The sequence below is a fragment of the Ovis canadensis genome, chromosome 4 (genome assembly GCF_042477335.2).
Source record: "Ovis canadensis isolate MfBH-ARS-UI-01 breed Bighorn chromosome 4, ARS-UI_OviCan_v2, whole genome shotgun sequence".
In the NCBI taxonomy this organism is placed as follows: domain Eukaryota; kingdom Metazoa; phylum Chordata; class Mammalia; order Artiodactyla; family Bovidae; genus Ovis; species Ovis canadensis.
This window is the reverse complement of record NC_091248.1, coordinates 78519611-78545593: the sequence shown is the minus strand read 5'-3', so window position 1 is coordinate 78545593 and position 25983 is coordinate 78519611. Positions and strand designations below refer to the sequence as shown.

General features: G+C 37.0%; 1 protein-coding gene and 1 non-coding gene across 5 annotated transcripts in view; both read left to right on the top strand.

Annotated features, from left to right (window-relative positions):
* The window catches only part of BBS9 (Bardet-Biedl syndrome 9), a 471120-nt gene that overhangs the window by 74898 nt on the left and 370239 nt on the right, over nucleotides 1-25983 (top strand). The gene's annotated exons all lie outside the window — the stretch shown is intronic.
* LOC138439896 (small nucleolar RNA SNORD86) lies at nucleotides 24554-24640 on the top strand. Its single transcript, XR_011256839.1, has one exon. It is a non-coding gene; the product is annotated as a small nucleolar RNA SNORD86 (small nucleolar RNA).

Below are 25983 nucleotides of genomic sequence, written 5' to 3'. Positions count from 1 at the left end.
TTCATATTGAGGTTTGGCAGAAGACAACAAAATTCTGTAAAGCAATTAACCTTCAATAAAAAGATTTAAAAATGGAATAGTTCTTTCACTAGTAGTGGAAGCTCTTTACTGATGGTTGACATCCTTTTTTTTTTCAAAGCCTAGGTCTTAGTCCTATTCTTGCAAAAAACCGAGTTGAACTTTGTCTTCTGTTTACCAACCAAAGAGATTAGTGTCTCCCTTTACTTTCTCTGAAGAAAAGTAATTATTAGCTATAAGAAAAGTACAGGTCCTATTTTCTATTGAAGGCTAATAAGACATTGGAGTGAAAAAGAATTGCCTTTTAATAATGAAAACAGTCCATAATCTTTCACAAAAAAGATATCAGTGGGGAATATAAAAGCAACCAGGTGATAAACTATTGAAAATCAGTTTTACTATCAGGAAGAGATTTGCTGTGCTTGGCTTCTTCACATGATCTTAGTTTGTGGGAGAATTTTGACCTTATTTGATGCATGTGTTTATCTAGCTTATTGATATAATATGAAGGAAAGGGTCTCTTGGATGAACCAAATTGCTTTTTGTTTTATTGATTATTTTGTAAAATTGGTATTGCCTTTTTAAAAAGTTAAGACCATGACATATAGCATGTGGGATCCCAATCAAGGATTGAAACCCCTGCATAGGGGCATAGAACCCCAGTTGCTGGACCACTAGGGAAGTCCTGGGATTGCCTTTGTTTTTAAAATAGACTAAAAAATGCAGCCCATGGAAAAACAGGGATTATGTTTGGTGAAATTTGACCTTTTATTTTTAGTAACTCAAAGTTTTTCATACATTGATGTATTTATGTTAGTTTTTGCTAAAAAGGCTCTATGCTAATAGTCATTTGTTATGTGACAGAAAAGAGCATACTTAGTATTATTTGCGGAAGAAGGAAATGGCAACCCACTCCAGTATTCTTGCCTGGAGAATCCCATGGACATAGAAGCCTGGTGGGCTGCTGTCCATAGGGTCACAGAGAGTCGGACACGACTGAAGCGACTTAGCGTGCATGCATGCATTGGAAAAGGAAATGGCAACCTACTCCAGTATTCTTGCCTGGAGAATCCCATGGACAGAGAAGCCTGGTGGGCTGCTGTCCATAGGGTCGCAGAGAGTCGGACATGACTGAAGTGACTTAGCATGCATGCATGCATTGGAAAAGGAAATGGCAACCTACTCCAGTATTCTTGCCTGGAGAATCCTGTGGCCAGAAGAGCTTGGTGGGCTGCTGTCCATAGGGTCGCAGAGAGTCGGACACGACTGAAGCGACTTAGCAGCAGCAGCAGTATTTGCAGTTCCTAATTTTTTTTTTTTTGGCACTAAAGGCACTTTTTTTGACTTTTAGTGTTTCTGCTTATGTTAACCACTGTATCTGTGAAGTGTTTTTGTCTTAAAGAAACTTTGAAAACAGAGGCAAGGAATAAAATTTAAAAAATTTAGCTTGTCAAACACCACCCACTGGTTATTTAAATTTTGTACTGAATCCACACAATGTTTATAATGCAAATATATTCCAAATTTTCATATTTTGATAAGAATAACATTTACAATTCTCAGAATGCACATATGTTCCAACCATGCCAAGATAACACTTATGTTCAAACAACAGTAGCTGGTCTGATGTTTAAAAGAAATACTTGCTAGCTGAAGGACATTCCTCTTGAGGCATTAACTGGAAACCATGTTGAGTACGCTAAGTGATTCCATCTGACCTGCAGAAAATCACTGTGGTTACATTTTCACTTTGCACATATGTCACTGACAAAGCCAACTGGCTGGAGTAAGATTTTTGAAATGGACATTTCTGGCTGAGCTTTTGGAAGACCGCATATTTTAATGTGAAACATAAAAAACCCACTATTCACTGGTTGCACATTAAAAGCAAATGGCCGGAGCAAACAAGATGAACTATAAAAAGCTCATAGGATGAAAACATTCAATTTTTTATACAATTGTAATTTATTCTATTTGTTGTAGGTTTAAAAATAATTACCCGTAATATAATAAGCCTACCTCACTCAAAAAAGCAAAAAGATTTAGAATCAACCTCATCTTACAGGAAAGAATATACTGAATATCTTAATAAAGAAAAGATTTTGGCACACTTTATAAATGTTTATTTGCAACTGTGTATAGATTTCATACTTATTGAGTGAAGATTTGCATAATTGGTACGAATCAATGTGCTTTTGTGCTTTGAGCAAATGTAGTCTGGGATGGAAAAAAAATCTTCTGAAGAAAAATTTCTGAGTTCAAGTCCTTGTTTTGCCATTGATTGACTTTGTTGGTATAAAGCATACTCTTTTAGCTTTGGGTTTCCTTCAAAATATGGTTATATGTTTACCTGATCCTGTCATTGTCAGTAATAAACTGTTACTTAGAAGTGGCTTAAGCTCCTGGTAAGAAAGCCAGTTTTGTAAATGCAGGGTATTAATTTTTATAGTGTATGAGACCTGAACTGGTGTAGCCAGAGCTTATGAGCCACATGTGGCACTGAGAGATTGTTGAGTATTCAGAAGAGTTGTTTAGGTCTATTTATTCACCTGGGATTTACCATAGGCTTCTTTTGTGAAGCTCTTTGCTAGATACTGTAAGTTATAAGATAAATAAATGGTAGTGTCTGAGTCAAAGAAACCCGTGTAAGAAAGCAACGTGAATTACATGCTGAATTGTGCTAGGTACTTTGCTGGTTATCGACAGACCTTTTGTAATCACCTGTATCAGTTGAAGGCCTCACAGCAGCTTTTATTGAGTGCTTGCTTATGTGCCAGGCATTTTGCTGGAGTTTTGTAACTATAGTGTATTTTACAGAGGAGGAAACTCACAGAATTTCCTTAAGAGCATATCATGATAAGTGGCAGTTTGCACATCTCATGCCTGTGTTGCTTCACAGTTGGGGGCAACATATCTTCAAATGAAAAGAACTTGAGAGTTAGTTATCATGACATAGGTGAAAAAAAGGTCATATTTTCATGTTGAGGGATGATCAGAGTGGATACCACTAATGCTTTTTGACTGACCTCCTCCTTTTACCAAATGTGAGAAGCTTTCTGGTGATGGAATGTTGGGGCTATTCCTTATTGACCTACACTTGGAGTTTGCTTTGCTGTTTGCTCGGGTCCGTTATTGTTAGACTGAGTCTTCACCGTCACAGTGATTCTTATTAAATATAAAGCTACTTGGTACACAGTTATGTCCATAACATAAAGATGAGATTTAAGGAGGTTTGAGCACCATCATGTTTATGAAATGTGAAGATAATTGATTCTCCGACATGCACACTGTGGTTTAATAGTAAAGAGGTGAGTTCTATGTGATACTTTCTTTTATGTGGTGGTTTAGTCACTAAGTCATGTCCAATTCTTGTGACCCCATAGACAGTAGCCTGCCAGGCTCCTCTGTCCATGGGATTCTCCAGGCAAGAATACTGTAGTGGGTTGCCATTTCCTTCTCCAACTTTCTTTTATACATACATTATTTGCAGTTGTAAGTTATCCCATTCATGTGTGTACTAATTTACATTTAATCTTATACTGACTAGTACAAAAAAAGTGATTGCCCTTCTTCATTCTGAAATTAGCATAGAATAAAAACAATAAAACAAAATACTCTTAAGTTCACCTTTAAACTGCAAATTATAAACTTTCACTTGGCTAAAGATTGGGGGAGAGAAATCATGTTTTATGGTTTTGATTTAGACTAAGAAATTTGTTTTACAAGATTAAAGCCATGTACATTTTCTAAAATGTAAGAGAAAAATCTAAAGCCTCTTTTATAAGTTTAGCAGTGCTTTTTGCACATGCAGTACTGAAGCTACTTAGCACACCTCAGTCGTGTCTGACTCTTTGCAGCCCCATGGATTGTAGCCTGCCAGGCTCCTCTGTCCATGGGATTCTCCAGGCATGAATACTGGAGTGGGTTGTGCCATGTCTTCCTTCAGGGGATCTTCCCAACCCAGGATAGAACCTGCATCTCTTCTGTCTCCTGCATTGTCAGATGGATTCTTTACCACTAGTGCCACTTGTCCTGATGGCAGTTGCCAGCTGATGGCTCTTCAACATCAGCCAGAGTCTCCTAGGAGCCCCATCCTTTCCTGGGTCACTTTCTCTGTTAAACCTTCCTGGTTTGGCCTGTTGATTTGATCATTTCTCCTTTTCTATTTCTACAGAATTTGTTTATACATTGCCTTTCATTATTGCATGTATTAAGTTATGGTATATTGATTTGTTTTAGTATTTCTTGACTGTAGTATTTGTTCCTTGAAATTGGGATTCTATTTTATTTATATTTTTAATCTCTAGTACAGAGCCCAGTCCTGGCCATACAGCAAGTAATTAATGTCTGGACTGAATGAATATGATTATTCTATTTTGATTTAAAAAATATGTATAAGGTTGAAATCACCAAGTACAGTGAACTCTGTGCAGAAGTATTTATTTTAAAATAGTTCAGTTTAGAATTAAAATATGTTCTTTTGTTATTTCATTTTAACAAGAAGAAAAAAAATTAGGGGAAACTACTTTCTACTATGGGATGCTATGTATTTGATTAAATAATTCCCTTGCTTTTAAATTACCCACTTTATTGTTACAGAAAAACTTTAGAGCACTGTAATTTTGGAATAAATCTAGAGTACTTTAGGCAATTCATATAACTGAAGATAAAAGTTTTGTGCTGTTCTTATACTAAAGTAATTTTTAATTGCTTTTAACCTCTTAACATTTTTAAACAACCTTACAAACCTTGCCAGAGTTGCTATACTTCATTGAGGTATGTGGCAAGTTTGAATTTGGAAATGTGTTTGTGTTTAAATTTTAAAAAAGGAAATTATTTTGAAAAGGGAATCATGTTTACATTTGAGGAACTTGAAGAGATGATGAAAATAAAAATAACTATGTATCTATATCATCTATGTATTCCAATTTATATATATGTATTTAAAAGAAGTATTCTTGGTTAAAGATTAAATATGCTATAGGAATTTTAACCCTAAGAGGAAAATATTGCAATATACATAGAAGGAAATTGGGCAGTCTTTGGAAGTGAAAGGAAGCCAGCGTGTAATTAGTGATAGTAGACACTATGATTCATTTGAATATAATTTTAGCCTCTTAATATGTGTAGCATGAACTTTATTGAAAATTGAAACTTTTTCTCATTTTGTATTGTATGTGCATGTGTGTGTGCATTCCATGTAAGAAGTCGGGAGACTTACGCACATGACTGTTGATAGGAATGATAGAAATTATATAGAGTTCTGCCTTAAAATTTTTTTCTTTCTCTTATAACCAAGGCATCAAATTGATTGGTGGTTGAGTTTAAGAAGAAGTTTATGGGATAACTGCTAGGCTACCATAATGGTGGAATTGGGTGACATCTTTATTATTCCATGAACTGGAGGATCAAGGTCATTGGCCTTGATTTCTATGCTGTTTTGTAGGTCCCCTAACAGGGTATTCTAATGACACTGAAAATGGAGGAATAAGATGCTTCGTTATCATCTCTGCCATCATTGCCTTAATTCGGCATTCTCTCTCCTTCTTTGCTGAAAGAGGCTCCCTACTGGCCTGTATGCCTCTTATTCCCTAGGCTCTCTGTTTCCTTCTTCCTTCCATTCTTCATTTTGCTGCTTTAGAGTATTCTTTCAAAGCACCAATCTAATCATGTCTTTGACCTGCTTAAAATTTCTCCTGGCTCCCATCACTTACAAGAAGAATAACAAGGCTTATGTAAGTCTTGAACTGCTGACTGTGATCTGATCTTATTTCAGACCCCAACTTGAAATGATACTTTCTCATGCTTCTGCCCATACAATAAAATATACTTTCTCTCAGTTTTTCATTTAGCCAACTCCTACTCTTTCAAAATTTATTTCGGGCTCATGTTTTTGGTGGGAGGACTTTGAAACCGATTACACCTACCTCCCATCTCATTCCCTAGTCCTTGATATGCTTTTCATGTGAAATGATAAGACCCTTTGTGTTTTTCTATCATGACACTTATCATACCGTCTTAAAAATTTTTATTTGTCTATTTCTTTCACTAGACTATACACTCCTTGAGATAAGAACTTATTTTCTCTTTTCATCTGTGATGCCTGATGTAACTTCTGTTTATTTAGAATCCTAAAATGTATGTTTAGTATTTATTTATTTCAGCCCATTTTGCAGATAGCTACTGGTCTAAAGGACTGTAGTAAAACAAATAGTAACAATTGTCAATTTGATTTTCTAACCACTTTTTGTTGGTAAATGTTTGCCTTTATCTGTTAACATAGATTTAAGGTAGACTGAAGCATATAGGTTTCTCAAGAGGCAGGTCTGTTGGTCTGGTATTCCCATCTCTTTCAGAATTTTTGACAGTTTATTGTGATCCACACAATCAAAGGCTTTGGAATAGTCAGTAAAGCAGAAATAGATGTTTTTTCTGGAACTCTCTTCCTTTTTCGATGACCCAGTGAATGTTGGCAATTTCATCTCTGGTTCCTCTGCCTTTCCTAAAACCAGCTTGAACATCTGGAAGTTCATGGCTCACGGTATTGCTGAAGCCTGGCTTGGAGAATTTTGAGCATTACTTTACTAGTGTGTGAGATAAGTGCAATTGTTCGGTAGTTTGAGCATTCTTTGGCATTGCCTTTCTTTGGGATTGGAATGAAAACTGACATTTTTCAGTCCTGTGGCCACTGCTGACCAGTCCATTCTAAACAAGATCAGTCCTGGGTGTTCTTTGGAAGGACTGACGCTGAAGCTGAAGAGTTGACTCATTGGAAAAGACTCTGATGCTGGGAGGGATTGGGGGCAGGAGGAGAAGGGGACGACAGAGGATGAGATGGCTGGATGGCATCACCGACTCGATGGACATGAGTTTGGGTGAACTCTGGGAGTTGGTGATGGACAGGGAGGCCGGGCATGCTGCAATTCATGGTGTTGCAAAGAGTTGGGCATGACTGAGTGACTGAACTTAACTGAACTGAACTGAAGCATATTTAAAATTAATTTTTTCATCCTTTCTTGATGTTTCCTTAAATGGGTCTTATGTATATAAATGTGATGAGTGTGGTATTTACTTTTTAATAGGAGTTTTGTGATCATTCACATTTGTATTTAAAAAATTCTAATATGATACCCTTATTATTTTCCATCTGAGCTACCACAGAAGCAGGAATTATTTATGATAATGACTGTATTTATTGGGCATATTTTATGAGTGACTGTGCTAAATTCTTTGTATATAGTATCTCATTTAATTGTCAAAACAATCTTGTCAAGCCAGTGTGATTAAACTTCATCATACAGATGAGGAAACTAATGCTTATAAAATAGAATTTCTTGCCTTAGTTTACACAGCTATTAAGTACTAAGCTAGTAAGAGCTGAGGTTTGGACCTGGGTGGATCTGACTTGGGACCAAGTTCTGTCCCTCTGCTGCATTTATGACTGTGATTGTAATAATAATTCAAAAGCCATAAGCTCATTTTAAATTTTTAAAACCTTACAGTGCACATTTTAGTTAGGCTTAACTTTAGAGTACAGTGGCAAAATAATGTTATAGTGCCAAGTTTCACTGGCTTTCTATTCCATTAAAATATATCAGCAGGTTAGAATTAGGTTCTCCTCTTCTGCTCCTCTTTCCTCTTGTCACCCCCTCTCCTCTGTAACTTATTTGTTGAATAAATTGAATTGTTTGTCCTATTAATTCCCATGGTCTAGATCTTGCTCCATTCCCGTGGTATCTTACTGATGTGTTCCTCTGTCCTTCAAATTTGTAAATTTATACTTAGATCTAGAAATTTTATTAAATTCAGGTTTGATTTTTTGGCAACCTCACAGCTGATGTTGTGTACTTCTTCTGTAAGGAGGTACATGATGCCAGGTTGTCAGTCTTTGTGTTATCAGTAGACATTGATGATCATTGTCTAGATCACTTTTTATTAGAGTTTCAAAATGGTTATTTTCTGATTTTGTCATTTCTTTATTATGTATTAATTGAAATACATCCAAAAGAATAGATCTTAAGATCATGGCATCTGGTCCCATCACTTCATGGGAAATAGATGGGGAAACAGTAGAATCAGTGTCAGACTTTATTTTTTTGGGCTCCAAAATCACTGCAGATGGTGACTGCAGCCATGAAATTAAAAGACGCTTACTCCTTGGAAGAAAAGTTATGACCAACGTAGATAGTATATTCAAAAGCAGAGACATTACTTTGCCGACTAAGGTCCATCTAGTCAAGGCTATGGTTTTTTCTGTGGTCATGTATGGATGTGAGAGTTGGACTGTGAAGAAGGCTGAGCGCCGAAGAATTGATGCTTTTGAACTGTGGTGTTGGAGAAGACTCTTGAGAGTCCCTTGGACTGCAAGGAGATCAACCCTGGGATTTCTTTGGAAGGAATGATGCTAAAGCTGAAACTCCAGTACTTTGGCCACCTCATGCAAAGAGTTGACGGACACGACTGAGCAACTGAACTGAACTGAAGTAAGTTATAAACTATTTGGTTACCCAGAGATACTTTTCATATAGGAAAGGCAGGATGAGTGCTTGGTTTTCTCTTTGTTTTCTAAATATGGAGCTGGTTCCCTAGAATCCTCCGAAGATGATGAATTAGTCATTTTTGGTATTTGCATATTATTATGAACTCATGGATTTATATATTTGATGCATTTTAATTGATTGAAGTTATTTTTAATTAATGCTAAAAATCTTACCATACCATTTTTGGTCAAGGGAACATTTTCAAGTTGGTGCACCTGAGCTCTTTTAACAGAACTTCAGTAGTGCCTGGCAGCTTTCTTGCTTTCTGTTATCAGATATTTCAGCCACATCTTGTATATTTCCCCTTCCAGAACTTGAATAAGTCAGTTTTTTAAAAGGAGCACATTTCTTTTTTTTTTTTTTTTTTGGTGGGAAATGGCATTTAAAGGTCATAATTTGGGTGCTAGTGTGCTCATTTCTCCTAGTTGATTATTGCTTCTGGTTTGTTTTGATGGTTAGAGCTGAACTGAAAATTTCAAAATGAACCTATAATATTCTTTAAAAATTATTTATATACTTATTTATATTTATGTAGAAAATATGTACATAGGAAATATATAAAAATGTATACATATTTAAAAAGTATATTATAGATTCATACTGAAATTTTCAATTCATATTCAGAATTACAGGGTTTACTTATCCTTGTTCATCTTGTGTGTGTGTTCTGGAACACTTGTGGGAACACTGCCGTACTCATCGGTTCTCAGACTTTTCTTCTTTCCCAAGATAACCAAAGCTGCAACACACAACCACAAGCTACAACACACTCCTCTTTGGCTTTGTGGTAGTGATTTTCATTCTCAATGGAAAAAAGAGATGGAGAAGTTAGAAGTTCTCATTGGTGAGTGAGTGTCAGTGCAGTTTGAAACACCATCCTTGCCTTCATTCCTTTGAGGATTGATACCCCAGAATTTGTCCTGGTAATGCTTCTCAGTATTTTGTGATAACCTAAATGGAAAAAGAACTTAAAAAAGAATAGATAAATATATACGTATAACTGAACCACTTTACAGTACACCTGAAACTAAAACAACGTTGTTCATCAATTATACTCCAATATGAAATAAAAAGTTAAAGAATTTAACCAATAATTAATAATCCTACAAGCAGAAAACAAAAAAAGGAAAAAATTTCCCCAGGAGGATTCTGGATATTAGCCTAGGAGAGCATTGTTTTCTTGTTTTAAATTTTTTTAAATTGAAATATAGTTTATTTACAATGTTGTTTTAGTTTCAAGTGGACAGCAAACTGAATCATTTCTACACATACTTATATTCACTCTTTTTTAGATTCTTTTCCCACATAGGTCATTACAGAGTATTGAGTAGAGTTCCCTGTGCTATATGGTAGATCCTTATTAGCTACCTGTTTTATGTATAGTTTTGTGTATACATCAGTTCGTGGGCGAGCACCTCTTTGGGAGGGCTGTGCTAGGTTGTCAGTGCCGCTGGGCTTCCTCTGGTTGCAGTGCGTGGGGGCACATCAAGCTGCGGTGCGTGCGAGCTCGAGGGCATGTGGGCTTCAGTAGTTGTGGCACAAGGGCTTAGTTGCTCTGCAGGATGTGACATCTTCCCAGACCAGGGATCAGACCCATGTCTCCTACATTGGCAGGCAGATTTTCAACCACTGAGCCACCAGGGAAGTCCACAGGAAATAATTTTTAATGAATTTTTAACTGTTAGATGATATCAGCCTTAGAGTGTAAACAAATACACAGATCTGCTCTGTTAGACATTCTTGTACGTTGTAGGTATATCTTGTAGGTCTTCTATTGATAAGTACTGCAAGATTAGAGAAATCTCTTCTCTCATTTCCCATACTATGCAGAACAAAGTAGAGGGTGTAAGAACCATACAAAAGATGTATTTATGTTATCAAGCGATTGAGTACTCAAAAAGTTAAACAATTAAACATAGACTTAATATATGATCCAGCAATTCCACTTCTGGGTGTATACCCAAAAGAAGTGAAAGCAGGGACTCAAGCAGATATTTGTACACTCATGTTCATAGTTTCAACAGTTCATGAACCGTGAACTTCCAGATGTTCAAGCTGGTTTTAGAAAAGGCAGAGGTACCAGAGATCAAATTACCATCAGAAAAGCAAGAGAGTTCCAGAAAAACATCTACTTCTGCTTTATTGAGTATGCCAAAGCCTTTGACTGTGTGGATCACCACAAACTGTGGAAAATTCTTAAACAGATGGGAATACCAGACCACCTGACCTGCCTCCTGAAAAATCTGTAGGCAGGTCAGAAAGCAACAGTTAGAACTGGGCATGGAACAACAGACTGGTTCCAAATCAGGAAAGGTGTATGTCAAGCCTGTATATTGTCACCCTGCTTACTTAATTTATATGCAGAGTACATCATGAGAAATGCTAGGCTGCATGAAGCTCAAGCTGGAATCAAGATTGCCAGGAGAAATATCAATAACCTCAGATATGCAGATGACACCATCCTTATGGCAGAAAGCAAAAAAGAACTAAAGAGTCTGTTGATGAAAGTGAAAGAGGAGAGTGAAAAAGCTGGCTTAAAACTCAATATTCAGAAAACTAGCATCGTGACATCTGGTCCCATCACTTCATGGCAAATAGATGGGGAAGCAGTGGAAACAGTGAGACTTTATTTTTTTGGGGCTTCCAAATCACTGCAGATGGTGACTGTAGCCATGGAATTAAAAGACACTTACTCCTTGGAAGAAAAGTTATGACCACCCTAGACAGCATATTAGAAAGCAGAGACATTACTTTGCCAACAGAGGTCCATGTGGTCAAAGCTATGGTTTTTCCAGTGGTCATATATGGATATGAGAGTTGGACTATAACAAAAGCTGAGCACCAAAGAATTGATGCTTTTGAACTGTGGTGTTGGAGAAGACTCTTGAGAGTCCCTTAGATTGTAAGGAGATCCAAACCGTCCATCCTAAAGGGAATCAGTCCTGAATATTCATTGGAAGGACTGATGTTGAAGCTGAAACTCCAATACTTTGGCCACCTAATGCGAAGAACTGACTCATTGCAAAAGACCCTGATGCTGGGAAAGATTGAAAGCGGGAAGAGAAGGGGACTACAGAGGATGAGATGGTTGGATGGCATCACTGACTCAATGGATGTGAGTTTGAGTAAACTCCAGGAGTTGGTGATGGACAGGGAGGCCTGGCATGCTGCAGTCCATGGGTTGCAAAGAGTCAGACACGACTGAGCGACTGAACTGAATTGTTCATAGTAGCAATATTTACAGTAGGCTCCAGAAGGTGGGAGATGACAGTTGAATGGATAAACAAAATATGTTGTATACATATAACAGTATTATTCAGTCACAAAAAAGAGTGAAGTACTGATGTATGCTACAACATGGCTGAATTTGGAGACATTATGCTGAGTGAAATAAACTAATCACAAAAGGACAAATATTCTGTGATTCCTTTCATACGAGGTCCTAGAGTAGTGAGAGTCGTAGGAACAGAAAACAGAATGGTGAGTGCCAGGAGCTGGCAGAGCATGGACTCCAGCATGCCAGGCTTTCCTGTGCTTCACCATCTCCTGGAATTTTCTCAGATTCATGTCCATTGAGTCAGTGCTGCTATCTAACCGTCTCTTTCTCTGCCACCCTCTTCTCTTTTTGCCTTCAATCTTTCCCAGCATCAGTTCTTCCAATGAATATTTAGGTTAGATTTCCTTTAGGACTGACTTGTTTGATCTTCTTGCTGTTCAAGGAACTTTCAAGAGTCTTCTCCAGCACTACAGTGCAAAAGCATCAATTCTTCAGTGCTCAGTCTTCATTATGGTACAACTCTCCCATCTATACATGACTACTGGGAAAACCATTCTTTGTCGATGAAGTGATATCTCTGCTTTTTAACATGCTGTCTAGGCTTGTCACAGCTTTCCTTCCAAGGAGCAAGTGTTTTTTAATTTCATGGCTGCAGTCACCATCTGTGTGATTTTGGAGCTCAAGAAAATAAAGTCTATCACTGTCACTGCTCCCACCTTTTCCCCTTCTATTTGCCATGAAGTGATGGGACTGGATGCCATGAGCTTAGTTTTTTTGGATGTTGAGTTTTAAACCAGCTTTCTTATTCTCCTCTTCTGCTCTCATGAGGAGGGTCCTCTTCACTTTCTGCCATTAGAGTGGTATCACCTGCATACCTGAGGTTGTTAATATTTCTCCTTGCAAATTGATTCCAGCCTGTAATTCATGCAACCTGATATTTCACCTGTTGTACTCTGCATATAAATTAAATAAGCAGGGTGACAGTATATAGCCTTGTCTTAACTCCTTTCCTGATTTTGAAGCAGCCATTTGTTCCATATCTGGTTCTAACTGTTGCTTCTTGTCCTGCCTACAGGTTTTTTAGGAACAGGCAAGGTGGTCTGGTATTCCCGTTTCTTTAAGAATTTTCCACGGTTTGTTGTGACCCGCAGGTCAAAGGCTTTAGTGTAGTCAGTGAAGCAGAAGTAGACGTTCTGGAATTCCCTTACTTTCTCTATGATCCAGTGAATGTTGGCAGTTTTGTCTCTGGTTCCTCTGCCTTTTCTAAACCCAGCTGGTTCATCTGGAATTTCTCAGTTCGTGTACTGCTGAACTGGAAGGGAATGGGTAGTTAATGTTTAATGCATAGAGTTTCATTGGGAAAGATGAAAAAGTTCTACAGATAGGTTGTGATGACTATGTAACACTGTGGATACCACAAAACTGTGCATTCAGAAACAGAATGGCCAATTTTACATTCATGTATGCGAGGGTGCCCGGTTGTGTCCAATTCTTTGTGACCCCATGCATTGTAGCTGGCCAGGCTCCTCGATGCATGGAATTTCCCAGGCAAGAATACTGGCGAGGGTTGCCGTGTCCTCCTCCAGGGGATCTCCCTGACCCAGGGATCGAACCTGCGTGTCTTGTGTCTCCTGCATTGGCCGGTGGATTCCTTACCACTGTGTAACCTCGGAAGCCCTCATTTATGTCTGTTTTACCACAATTAAAAAATACTTACAGCATAAAAAAAGTGAGATGAAATAAGTTTCAAGAGCAATAATACAGTATGTAGTTTGTTTAGAGTCCTTAAAGCCTTCAATCTTAATTTAGTTGAAGCAAGTAAAAGTAAAATATTAGTTTGAAATAAAAATGTTATTAGCTGGATTTGATTATCTTTATCTGAATTAAAAAAAAACCTTCATTTCATTTATTCTAGATGAAATACTCGCAAAAGGAAGAGGGACAACTTTGGTGTATTTTTAAGTCTTGTTTTGAGTTTATACTTGGTTTTGGGTCAGGGTTATTTGAAGGCAGTGAGAACAGAGAATTAAAATTGTGAATGAAAGATGTTAGGCTTTATTTTTTTTAACTATTTTAAATATGTAAGTAGTTTAGATGCTTGGAAAATTGGAATTAGTGTGTCCTTCAAAATAAACAGGAATAAACTTTTTTGAATTAAAATTATTTGCCTTTAGGATTTTGACTTGTAATTTAAACATAAAAAGATCTATTTTCTCCACGTCAGAGTTCCTTACCCTTGGCACTGTTGCCGTTGTGATCTGGATAATCCTTCATTGTAGAGACTGCTCTCTGCTGTGGTAGGATGTTTAGCAGTAGTCCCCTTAGATGCCAGTAGCACTATCCCCTTCCCCAGTGTGACAACCGGTTGCAAGACAAAATAACCCTTGCTGCTCTCATTATAGTATTAATATTAACAAAGATTAAGGACTATATTTTAGGTATAACTTATCCAACTCTTTTTTTCTCCTATTATAACTATTAGGTCTGAATCAGAATTTAATATGTGTTCCTTTAATATATGTTCCATAAATTCATAAATTAGCCTATGTTATTTTTGGAGGGAATTACCAATGCCAAGCTTTCTGATTTATACTTCATACTCAAATATTTTAATTATTGCTTTAAAATTACTCCTGTTTTAAATAATAAAGGCCATATATAATTCCACAAAACTTGAAAAAATACAGAAAATTATTATGAAGAAAATTTAAATTACTTTTAATCTTAAAATTTATATATAAGCAGAAATATGAGCTTCTAAATCAAGTATTGATGAAAATGTAGTGTGATTTTGGTGAACATTTGGAGACACTAGATTAAAATAGAATCCTCTCTTTTGGGGTTAAAAATGTCAAACAATGACTGTAAGCAATTCTTGATTTTTTTTAAAGAAATAAGGGTACTAGAGCTCACCAATATGTTCACTTACCTTCATTTTGACTGTTGTACAAATAACTGGGGTAGCATGTATGATGCTGTTTGTGAGATTACAAAAGGTTTAATTTATGAACAAATTATCCATTTGAGAGATTAACAGTAATTTTCTCATATGTGTGTAAAGTACCTTCTTATAGAACACTATAAACCTTTCAACTGTTTGGATATAATATATTGCCTAGGTGTATATGTTTATAAATGTGTGTATATATCTGTATATATTTGTATCTGTTTCTAATTTTATAAACAATAAAACTTAGGTTTGAACAGAAGCCATAGGCTTTGCTATATAATTGAAAAAACCTGTGTTTCCATATAGGCAAGGCTACAGAAAATAGTAACTCTCAAACAATTCATCTGTTTAGAAAATGCTTTCAGAACTTTACATGTTAAATTCATAATTCTATTACAGTTATTGGATTTTGTAATGAGAAGCATTTGTTCATTGACTTAAACTTTTAACAGAATTTAACAATTAGAAATTTTCCAGAATGATGCATACTGTGTGTATTGGAGAAATAGAGGAGATGGAGAAATGAGACATTGTCTGGAAAACTGAAGTAATCTTATAGGTGAACTCTGAGTCTTGGCATTGATCCTTTAGCTGGCTATTTTGATGCTGAACTGTTAATGTACTTTTGTTTGCATTATTTTCTTTAAAATAATGCCATAGCAGTTTTGGGCTTCCCTGGTGGCCCAGATGGTAAAGAATCTGCCTGCAAGGCAGGAGACCTGGGTTCGAAAGATTCCCTGGAGGAGGGCATGGCAACCCACTCCAGTATTCTTGCCTGGAGAATCCCTATGGACAGAGGAGCCTGGTGGGCTACAGTCCGTGGAGTCGCAAAGAGTCAGACACGACTGAGCAACTTTCACACATAGCTATTTTGACTGATTTCAAGGAGTTAATAAAGTGTTACCAAGTTGCAAATACATTTTTATAAATTACAAATAATCTGTTCAGGATCTTAATTTGTTTTATCTAGAAGAGGGGAAGTTTTCATTCTTAACTTTTTGCTTTCTCATTTTGGAGTCATTAGAGATTTATTGGCTAGTGGTTTATTTTACATGATATTGAACTTCCTATAGCTGATTCATGTTGTTGCGCAGCAGAAACGAATACAACATCATAAGGTAATTATCTCCCAACTGAAAAATAAATAAATTAAAAAAAGAATCACCTGGAGATTTGAATACTGATTGCAGGGTCTATTCCAGACCTGTGAAGTCTAATTGGGCAGAAAGGGGCAGGGAGGAAATTTGAAACTGACAAAGTTTATATCCTAGCTTTACTACTTATTATCTGAGTAACTTTAAACAGGTTACTTAACCTCTCTGTGCCTTCTTCTGTGAAGGGTTGGTAATCGTATCTCATATAAGGTTGCTATAAACTTAACAACTTAACAAACATCACCTGTGATGACGATGATATAATTATCAAGGGCCCATCTGTTGACCTTAGTTTGGCAACTGCTGATATAATGAACTACTTCTTCCTCTGTTAAAGTTTCAGGTGTTGTGATCCTAAACTTCTTGTGTTGACAATATGACATATTGGTGTCTGTATGTGCTCAGTTGTGTCCGACTCTGTGTGACCCCATGGGCCCCAAGAATACTGGAGTGGGTTGCTATTTCCTTCTCCAGGGGATCTTTCTGATCCAGGGATCGAACCTGCATCTCTTTTGTCTCCTGCATTAGCAGACAGATTTGTAAGTCTTATTTGCGTTAAATTGTGTCCTTCAAGGAGGAGGCGCTAAGTAAACAGATTTTTCGATGAAGCTTATTTCATCCAAAGAAAGGAACAGCATTGTGTTTCATACATTAATTTATGTTTTTTTAAACCAAATCTTTTTTTTTTAATGAAAGCTACTGTATTGTATAACTGGCATCCCAAAATATGAAGCCAGTAAAAAACTATTAAAATATCTGAAATGGAGAGTGCATTTGATTTAAGAGGGAAAAAATAAGACAATTGCAGATGTTGTTTCTTTTTCTTGTGTTAAAGAAATCTTCTAATAAGGGCTATTAACTTTGAAATCTCTATTGTCTTTCCAAAGGCTAAGAAAAACATTTTTTTAACTGGTACTGTGCCAGTTTCCATCACATGTTTCCATTTAATTCTTGAGACAACCTGCAAAATATCAGTAAATATTATTTCCTTTCTAATGGAAGTATTTCTTTCTAAATAAGGAAATGGACAGAGTCAGAATTCTGTAGTTATGTATATTTGTTTATATATTATATATAGGTATATATGTGTGTATACATATATATACATACATATATATACACACTTATATACATGTGTGCTAAGTCACTTGCAGTCATGTCCCATGGACTGCAGCCTGCCCTGCTCCTCTGTCCATGGGAAAATGTGGGCAAGAATACTGGAGTGGATTGCCCTGTCCTTCTCCAGGGGATCTTCCTGACCCAGGGATTGATCCTGCGTCTCTTACATCTCCTGTGTTGGCAGGTGGGTTCTTTACCGCTAGTGCCACTTGGGAAGCCCATACTTATATATACATAAATATATATATGTACATATATAAAAAGATTTGAAAATTTTAAGATTTAAATATCATAATAGTGATTTCAAGGGAATAGAGAAAAATAGTTTTTGGGAAATACTGATGTTTTTCCATATTCTTTGTACCAGATGAATTACTTTTTGAATGGACAATAATAGAAGTCATAATTTTATTACGGAATCTCATTTTTTTCCTCCTTGACTTTGTCACTGTTGATATATTTTGGTCTTGAATTTGACATGTAACAAGTATATTTTAATATCTTGTTAGAGAAGTACCATCAAGTATGGAGTTTTGTCTGTTGTCTCAGAACATGGATCCAAAGAAGAGTATGTTTTACTCTTTTGGGAAAGAGAATTTTGCATTTGGCAGCATTGGATGGTTCAAGTGGCCCCACTTAAACTCTTCTGCATGAGAATATCTATTTTTTTCTATCCTCCTTTCTTCTTTCTTTAAGAAGGATTCAGATTTGAGGTCTTTTGAAAATCCACTTGAGGTAGGTCATGAAGGACTTGCCTTTTTATTCAGCAGGAGGTGGCAATCTTAGCACATTTACTTCTAATTAAAGCCAGAACCCAGTGTTTCACTAGGGGATTTATTATTACTTTTAAGCAATAAGTATTTTGAACTTGGAAGTGGAGTTTTCTCTTATAAACCTTGGAGTGCATTTGGGCCTGAGGATTTAAAAAAGCTGTTGATTGCCACTGTGCATTAAAAAGGTTAAAAGTCATCATTTTAACAGTTAATTTTGTGGCATTCTCTTTCATTATAATGCTTATTTTATGGATTTTATAAAGGTGTATTAAAATGCAGCAGCTTCTGTTGGAATGATATTAAATCAAGTTCTTGGTTTCACTGGCAACTTTTTTGTCCTTTACAAAATTGATTGGACTTTTAAAGTTATACACATAACTGAAGATGGAAATATTTGTGCATTGGTATATGTATACAAAGTAACTCAGACTGTGTCTGCATATACAGGAAGTGAAATAGAAAAGTAGAGGTGATTACTTGGGTAATTCAGATTCCTAACCAACTTTATTGGAAATACTTGGCTATTTTCTCATTTTATATAAACAGTTTCTTTTACTTTTAACTGTACTTTGTGCGACTAGAAACTGTATGAACAATTATTTATTATTGAACTTTGGATATATAGCTCTTTTTTGTGAGTAATGAAATGGCTTTAAGGAATATTTTTCTATATTACTCTACTGCTATTTAATTGTTTATACATTAAAAAATTACATGAAGAAAATACAATTATACAACGGGTTATTATTAAATTTGATGACTAATGGTAACTATTGACCTTTGTATATTCTTTTATATACACATGTGTACTTTAAACACCTGGAGGAGGGCACAGCAACCCACTCCAGTATTCTTGCCTGGGGAATCTCGTGGACAGAGGAGACTGGCAGGCTGCAAACCACAGGGTCAACGCAGAGTTGGACACAACTGAAGCAACTTAGCACATATGCACACAAGTACTTTAAACAAAATGGGTAACACAGTCATTCCTGACCATTTTGTCCTATAAATTGTGACATGACAGTGCATATGATGTCATATTCACTGACATGTCTTTACGTGTCAATGAATGTAAATCTACTTCATCATTTTTAATGGCATAGAATTTGTGTTCTATGCATACATATAAGTTGACTGTTGAACAATGTGAGTTTGAACTGTGTGGGTCCACTTAGATATTTTTTTTTCAGTGAATACATACTGTAGTACCACATGATTCTTGATTGGTTAAATCAATCAATAGTAGCAGCTCTATCCTCCATTATAAGATCAACAAATAAAACTGTACTCCTAAGTGTAATAAAATAAAAATAATAAAATACATGCCATAGTCAGTCCAATGGAATAGTCACCTGTGAGCTTTACTCTGAGCCTGGAAATCAAAGCAGAGTGAGCCAATGCAAAAAGAGTTTAGACTCTGTGGAGGGTCAGTGCCCCAACTCCTGGTATGTCCAAGGGACAACTGTACATTGTAATTAATTTCTATAATTATATACACTCATTAATGCTTTTAATACTTTTCTTTTTATAAATTATTGAATATATTTGTGATTCTTTATATGTTTGTTAAAAACATAAAACAAACACATCTTTATTTTTTAAAAAAGAATAAAAATGGAAAGCCCCTCTTTAAAAAATTTCTATGCTGCCTATGAAATTTCATTCTTCTCTAGGTAAATAGCTTGATGAACAACCTTGCACTTGCATACATTATTCAATGCTTTTATAAACATCTTCTGTTTTATTTTATGTCAATAAATTGCTATATATTCATCTATAATGTGCTTCTTACATTTACATGGATATCTTTTCATGTCCAAACGTATAGACCTACCTTGTTCTTGTATGGGCTTCTTAGAATTCTGTCCATGGATATTTCATAATTTATTTAGCTGTGGAGATTGCTTCCAAAATATACTATTGTGGACAATATCTTTTGCATTGGCTCACTCTGCTTTGATATACAGGCTCAGAGTAAAGCTCACAGGTGACTATTCCACTGGACTGACTATGGCATGTATTTTATTATTTTTGTTTTATTACACTTAGGAGTACAGTTGTATTTGTTGATCTTATAATGGAGAATAGAGCTGCTACTGCTGCTACTAAGTCGGTTCAGTCGTGTCCGACTCTGTGTGATCCCATAGACGGCAGCCCACCAGGCTCCCCCGCCCCTGGGATTCTCCAGGCAAGAATACTGAAGTGGTTTGCCGTTTCTTTCTCCAATGCATGAAAGTGAAAAGTGAAAGAGAAGTCGCTCAGTCGTGTCCGACTCCTAGCAACCCCATGGACTGCAGCCTACCAGGCTCTTCCGTCCATGGGATTTTCCAGGCAAGAGTACTGGAGTGGGTTGCCATTGCCTTCTTCAGGAGAATAGAGGCAGTTGGCTAAAAATTCTAGAAAATTTGCAGAGTTTGCTCATTTTATAGTTGTTAGAAACAGAGCTTCTCTTGAGGTTGTATTAATTACTCTATGAGGACATGAATGCATGTTCCCTCTGTTCTCTCCTCACTTTTCTTCCCCTCTCTGTTGTTTTTAAGGGTAGAGAAATATTTCATGTACAGAGGGCATTCTTTTCTTTCATGAAATAAGAATAGCCTATTTTGGAGTAGCTGCTGTTCGTCTGCTTCTAGAAAGAAGAACATAAATCAGCAACTTTAAAATTTAGGTCATTATTTTACTGAAAGTTTTCTAACATATTTGCTTTCTTGCCAAGGTTCAATTTATGTATTTGGTAATGTGATTTTTAAAAATCACATTGCTTGAAGTTTTATCTTTAAACCCCATGGCAGAGCCGATCATTGGTGGGGCCTGAACTTCAGGAATGGTGGGAAGTTTGATGGATACCTGTCCCTTCCGTTGAAAGAATTTTTTTGTTTTAAGTAACATGTTCATTTTGGAAACTTAGGATGAAGTTTTATGAGATGAGAAATAAAATAATCTCTAGTTGACACTAAGAACTAGCTAATCATTACGACTATTCTAGTGTATTTTTGGTGTCTTTTTATTTTGCATTTTAATGCTGTAAAGTCAGATTCATATTGTATTTACTCTTTTAAGGTCTTTTTTTCTCACTTAACAATATCACAAACGTTTATCAAATCAACAAATATTCTACTGCAATATAATTCTAAATGATTATAGAGAATTCTATGCTTTACCACTGTTAGTGGAATTATTGCTAATATTTTGCTTTGAAGAATACTATGGTCATTGTAAAACCTGTATGGAACCACGGAAGACTCCAAGTAGTCAAAGCAATCTTGAGAAAAAATGAAAAAAGCTGGAGGAATTATACTTCCTGATTTTAAATTATATTAAAGACCTATAGTAATCAAAACAATATGGTATTCCGTAGATCAATGAAACAGAATAGAAAGCTGAAAAATTAATTCATGAATTGATTTATGACAAACGAATCAAGTATATGCAGGGGGGAACGGATAATTTCTTCAGTAATAGTGCTGGAAAAACTGGATTGACACATACAAAAGAATGAAGCTGAACCCCTTACACTATACACAAATCAACTCCAAATGGATGAAAGACTTAAATGTAAGACCTGAAACCATAAAACCCCTAGAAGAAAATGTGGAAAGTAAGCTTTGACATTGATCATAGCAATGATTTTTTTTTTTTTTTTTGGTTTGACACCAAAAGCAAAGGCAACAAAGGGAAAATAAACACATGGCATATAGCAGTGTATAAATTTAAGGTTTACAGTGTCAGTATTCTCATTGACTTACATATACTGTTGAATGATTACCACAGCAAGTTTAGTTAACATCCCATCATCTAATACAAAATAAGAAGGAAAAATATTTTTTTCTTTGTGATGAAAACTCTTAGAATCTGCTCTCTGGACAAACTTTCAACTATTATGTCAATAAAACTGAAGAGAATGAAAAGAGAACATCTTTTAGCACCACAAAAAGTTAAAGAGAAATAGAAATACTGAAAGTTTTATAGTCACAGAAAAGTTGTGCTGTGCTTGGTCGCTCAGTCGTGTCCGCCTCTTTGTGACCCCTACAGACTGTAGCCTGCCAGGCACCTCTGTCCGTGGTGTTCTCCAGGCAAGAATACTAGAGTGGGTTGCCATGCCCTCCTCCAGCAGATCTTCCCAACCCAGGGATCAACCCAGGTCTCCCACATTGCAGGCAGATTGTTACCATCTGAGCCACCAGGAAAGCCCATGAATACTTGAGTGGGTAGTCTGTCCCTTCTTCAGGGGATCTTCCTGACCCAGGAATTGAATCAGGGTCTCCTGCATTGCAAGCGAATTCTTTATCAGCTGAGGTACCTGATGATCAAAATTGAGCAGCAGGGAGTTGCTGCTGCTGCTGCTGCCAAGTTGCTTCAGTCATGTCCGAATCTGTGCAACCGCAGAGATGGCAGCCCACCAGGCTCCCCCGTCCCTGAGATTCTCCAGGCAAGAACACTGGAGTGGGTTGCCACTTCCTTCTCTAATGCATGAAAGTGAAAAGTGAAAGTGAAGTCACTCAGTCGTGTCCAACTCTTTGCAACCCCATGGACTGCAGCCCACCAGGCTTCTCCGTCCATGGGATTTTCCAGACAAGAGTACTGGAGTGGTGTGCCATCGCCTTCTCTGTATTTCTATTATATCTTTGGATAAATTCTTTGGAAAGAAAAGTGAGTGGGGACAAAGGGGGACCTTTTCTTTGTAGCATTATGATTATAACAAAAATGTATTCATGTGATTACTTCCAAATTTTAAAATAAATAATCCCTGGTGGAAAAAGCCTCAATCCCCCCCAAAGTGGGATTACATAAAACTAAAAAGCTTCTGTACAGCAAGGGAAACCATTAACCAAATGAAAAGGCAAACTATGGAATGGGAGGAAGTATTTGTGAATCATATATCTGATAAAGAATTAATATCCAAAATATGTAAAGACTCATGCAACTTAATAGAAAAAGCAAACAATCTAATTTTAAAATGATTGGCATTTTTAAATGATTGGCATCCCCTGGAGTTGCCCCACTCCAGTGTTCTTGTCTGGAGAATCCCAGGGACGGGGGAGCCTGGTGGGCTGCCGTCTATGGGGTTGCACAGAGTCGGACACTACTGAAGCGACTTAGCAGCAGCAGCAGCAGGAGTTGCCATTTCCCACTCCAGGGGATGGAGGGAAATATTTGTGACATCGTGAATGGATGCTGAGGGCATTATGCTAAGTGAAATAAGCCAAAGACAAATGCTGCATTCACTTATTTGGAATCTAAAAAAAAAAAGATTAAACTCATGGAAACAGAAATTCTGACAGTCACAGAGGTTCAAATACTGGTAATTATGACCATTGTATTTTTTAAATTATCTTATTTTACTTTATTGAGGTGTGTGTATATGTGTGTGTTAAGAATACTGGAGTGGATTGCCATTCCCTTCTCCAGGGAATCTTTCCATCCGAGGGATCAAACTGGGATCTCCTGTATTGCAAGCAGATTTTTTACCGTCTGAGCTACCAGGGAACCCCTTAAAGGTATAATTGAGATGTAAAATTGTAAGATATTTAAAGTGTACATCATGGTGATTTGATATAGTACATATAGTTTAAAGATTCCCTTCATTTAAAACACATCCATTCATGATACAGGGTGCTTGGGCTGGTGCACTGGGATGACCCAGAGGGATGGTATGGGGAGGGAGGTGGGAAGGGGGTTCAGGATAGGGAACACGTGTATACCTGTGGCGAATTCATGCTGATGTATGGCAAAACCAATACAATATTGTAAAGTAAAGTAAAAAAAAAAAAGTAATTAGCCTCCAATTACATAAATTTATATTAAAAAATAAAACAAATAAAACACGTCCATCAACTCACTTTTTATTTTTATTTTATTTTATTTTTTTTTTTGGTGAGAATATCTAAATTCTATTCTCTTAACAAATTTTAATTATACAGTATTGTGCTATACAGTGCTATCCCCTGCATGTTTTACATTAGATCCTCAGGCCTTATTCATTTCATAGTTGAAAATTTGTACCCTTTTACCAACCTCTCTCTGTGTCCTCTAGCCCCAGTCCCTGGCAGCTACTTTTCTACTAAAACCCTAAGACTTTGGGAAATAGATGGGGAAACAGTGGAAACAGTGTCAGACTTTATATTTTTGGGCTCCAAAATCACTGCAGATGGTCATTGCAGCCATGAAATTAAAAGACGCTTACTCCTTGGAAGGAAAGTTATGACCAACCTAGATAGCATATTCAAAAGCAGACACATTACTTTGCTGACTAAGGTCCGTCTAGTCAAGGCTGTGGTTTTTCCTGTGGTCATGTATGGATGTGAGAGTTGGACTGTGAAGAAGGCTGAGTGCTGAAGAATTGATGCTTTTGAACTGTGGTGTTGGAGAGGACTCTTGAGAGTCCCTTGGACTGTAAGGAGATCGAACCAATCCATTCTGAAGGAGATCAGCCCTGGGATTTCTTTGGAAGGAATGATGCTAAAGCTGAAACTCCAGTACTTTGGCCACCTCATGCGAAGAGTTGACTCATTGGAAAAGACTTTGATGCTGGGAGGGATTGGGGGCAGGAGAAGAAGGGGACAACCAAGGATGAGATGGCTGGATGGCATCACAGACTCGATGGACATGAGTCTGAGTGAACTCCGGGAGTTGGTGATGGACAGGGAGGCCTGGCGTGCTGCGATTCATGGGGTCACAAAGAGTTGGACACGACTGAGTGACTGAACTGAACTGAACTGATGGGTTTAATAGTGATGGGTGACCAGGGCTCCCTGAGTTCTACAGGCCTCTGTTATGGGGGTGATGGCCAGTCCTGGTGCTGAGAGGTTCCTTGGGCCCAGCAAAGGGACCACATTTCCCAAGCTCTCAAGACAAGGACTAACACCCCAAAATATGGACTGATTTTTTTTTACTCTACCTTTTTGGCCCAGCAGCTGCAAAGAACAAAGGCAGTATCTCCCGAAACCTGGCAAACAAATGCAGTATTGCCTCATGAATTGATTGTTTCTCTGAGGCAATTTGTATTTGGGAAGAAGCTTTTCGAATAAATTGAGGGGCAGCTGCCTTTGTATGAGATTGGCGAGATTTCACAAAAGAATTTGGATGTCATGAAGGAGGCAGTGGTTCACAGGAAGTGGTTGCTGGGATTACTAGGAAGCTGGTGAAACAGGAGAAGAAATGCTTGAAGAAGGAAAAGAAACACCTGGCTGCAGTTTTCCTGATATCTTCAGAGAACAGCAGTAGTTTTTCAAAGGGATGTGAAGAAACAAATGGAAGACCCATGAAGAAGAAGAGGCGAAAGCCCCAGGAAGCTCCTCAGGAGAATGGCGTAGAAGACCCATCTCTCTCCTTCTCCAAACCGTAGAAAAGAAATCTTTTTCCCAAGGAGGAACTGGTGATCTTGAAGAGATCTTGAAGAAGTGATCTTGAAGAGAGAGCTGGCAGTGGAAGTCTTCTCATGAAATTAGAAAACCTTTGCTCAAAGATGAGCGAACTGGTTAGTGACTCTTAAGAGTAAGGAGACAAAAGTGTCCCCAAGAAATAGAGGAAATTCTCTTCCAAGTAGAAGCCACTCAGCAGTGGACCTGAAGAGACAGCTGCCAGGACCTGAAGAGCAGTGGCTCCAAGAAAAAGAAAGCTCTAAAAGCCAGCCCAGGAAAATCAGAATGGACACTTCCCCAGGGGGACATGAATTGCAGAGTTATTTCCTAATCCATCCCCTATAGCCCAATAAAAACAAAAAACAAAAGAAAAAACCCTAAGGCTAGACACTTGAGACCGAAAGCTTTTGATACACATTGTAAATTGTTTTATGTTGAGAGAGATGGCCCAAATGTACCATTTTCTCTGCTATGTGTAATATCTATGCCAGTGTCAGATATTGTCATTTTTTTAAAAAGTTCAAGATCTCCATTTAATGGGCAAAAGTGATGTGTGATATTTTCTTAATTTAAAAATAGTAGCAAAAAAATATTCATTGGGCAGTTGCTACGTGCTCCCACCTAAAACTATGCTAAAGATTTAACCTTAACTTTCTCATTTAATTCTCAAAACAACCCTGTAAATTAGGTCATTATTTTCGTTTCAGGCACAAGAAAATTTAGGCTTGATAAGATTAAGCAGTTTGCCCAAGGTTGTGTCTTGTGAATGATGGATTTTTAACTTTGTTCGT